The following is a 2059-nucleotide window of genomic DNA, read 5'->3' as shown; positions in this document are numbered from 1 at the left end:
AAAAAAAAAAAAAAAAAAAAAAAAGTCCTAAATCGGCAAAGTCCTAAAACACCTAAATAAACTGTGAAATTCGCACTCGATACACTGGATTGAAAGCATTTTATGAATACTAGCAGCAATCTGAAACACGATCCTTGGGTACTAATAAAATTGATCGCGACGAAATTAAGATAAAATCAGAAACTTTAATCGGATGATGAAAATGGAGACGACTTACATCTACAAAGAAGCAGGAGTCGAGAAGAATGGGAATCGATCAAACGTGAAAGATGATCTAAAATTAGTTAAGAGGAAAAGAGCGTCAAACGAATTGTCGTCACTGAGTCGGAGAAGAAGAAGAAGAAGGAGGAGGATTCTTCAATTCAACGTGTTTCTTCTGCTGATTTTGACCGTTTTGTTTCGGGTCGGGTCGATCATATACGGATCCGAAAATACACATTAAGTTATAATAATAAATAGTGACTATATATAGGTATTAATATATTGGTAACAAAGAATTATATAAATTTAAAAACTAAATTGAACATACAGTAAAACCTCTATAAATTAATATTGTATTACTAATAATAAATTAAAACTCTATATTGGAAAATTTTAATTAAGTTTTAAAGGTATTAGTTTATCTATAAATTAATATTTATAGAGATATTTTTTTTATGGTGATCCTGTTCCCAAAAACCGTGATTTGGTTTGGGAGAGGTTGGTACGGATAAGTACTATTTGGTCTACCTCTTGGTTCGTAATAGGGGATTTTAATGAGTTAATTGGTAATCATGAGAAACGGGGAGGGAGGTTGCGTCATGCTTCTTCCTTTCTTGCTTTTAACGCGATGATAAGAGATTGTGGTTTTTTAGAGTTTCCATACTTGGGGGATTGTCTCTCCTGCAGGGGTTGGAGAGACAAGAAGCCAATACGGTGTAGACTGGATAGGGCCTTAGGAAATGAGGATTGGCATGATTTATTTCCGGACACAGTTACGGAATACCTGCCGATGATTGCGTCCGATCATATGCCTATTGTAGCTAGTGTGAGTGCGAAGCGGTCGCGGGGACGGTGAAGTTTTATGTTTGATCGTCGTTTGATTGGAAAGGCGGGTTAAATGGAGGCGATCTCGTCCGGTTGGCTGAGTGACCGAGACCAAGGATCACCGAATTTTGTGGACAAAATTGTGAATTGTCGACGGGCGATTTCTCGTTGGCGCAAAACACAGGCCCTGTATGGGCGGGATTTGATTGAGGATCTTAAACGGCAATTAGCGGAGGCCCAGACGGATGATGCGTCCTCTCCGGGGTTAATATCGGACTTACATAGCCGGTTGCGCGAGGCATACAGGGATGAAGAGATACATTGGTATCAAAAGAGTAGGAACCGTTGGATGCTAGTGGGAGATAAGAATACCAAGTATTTTCAGGCACAAACTAAGCAACGCCATGCTCGTAATCGGATTGTGGGGCTTTATAACAAGCATGATGTTTGGTCTATGGAGGAGGCGGATATTTGTGATACGGCTGTGTCATATTTTGAGGATTTGTTTTCTACAATAAATCCTACTTATTTTGATGATGCTTTACGGGAGGTCAAAACGGTCATCACAGATGCGGATAATGATCAGTTAACGGCCCAGGCCACTGAGGCAGAGGTTAAGTGGGCTTTATTTATGATGCATCTGGATAAAGCTCCAGGCTCTGATGGGATGACTGCTTTGTTTTTCAAAAAGGCATGGGCGGTAGTTAAAGCGGATCTTGTTTCCATGGTCAATCAGTTTCTGGTCGAAGGTGTTTTTGATAAGAGCTTAAACCGAACGCATATCTGTCTCATCCCAAAGGTGGCCAAGCCAACACGGATGGCGGAGATGCACCCGATTAGTTTGTGTAATGTGGGATATAAGGTTCTCTCTAAAGTCTTGAGTCAATGACTTAAGGAGTTTTTACCTGGTCTTATTTCGGAGACGCAATCTGCATTTGTTCCAGGTCGTTTGATATCGGATAATATCTTGATTGCCCAGGAGATGTTTCATGGGTTGTGCACAAACAATTCATGTAAGGGGAAGTTTATGGCA

The 2059-nt window shown here is 40.2% G+C and overlaps 1 protein-coding gene across 1 annotated transcript in view; it reads right to left on the bottom strand.

Moving 5' to 3' along the window:
• LOC104753559 (LETM1 and EF-hand domain-containing protein 1, mitochondrial-like) overlaps positions 1 to 386 on the bottom strand; it is a 5905-nt gene extending 5519 nt beyond the window's left edge. The window contains exon 1 of the mRNA XM_010475794.1: positions 218 to 386. The gene's annotated coding sequence lies outside the window, so the exon portion shown is untranslated. The remainder of the gene's footprint in view (positions 1 to 217) is intronic.

This window comes from Camelina sativa, chromosome 16, assembly GCF_000633955.1.
Source record: "Camelina sativa cultivar DH55 chromosome 16, Cs, whole genome shotgun sequence".
Taxonomy (NCBI): domain Eukaryota; kingdom Viridiplantae; phylum Streptophyta; class Magnoliopsida; order Brassicales; family Brassicaceae; genus Camelina; species Camelina sativa.
The sequence above is the reverse complement of the archived record's forward strand: the minus strand, read 5'-3'. Positions and strand labels throughout refer to the sequence as shown.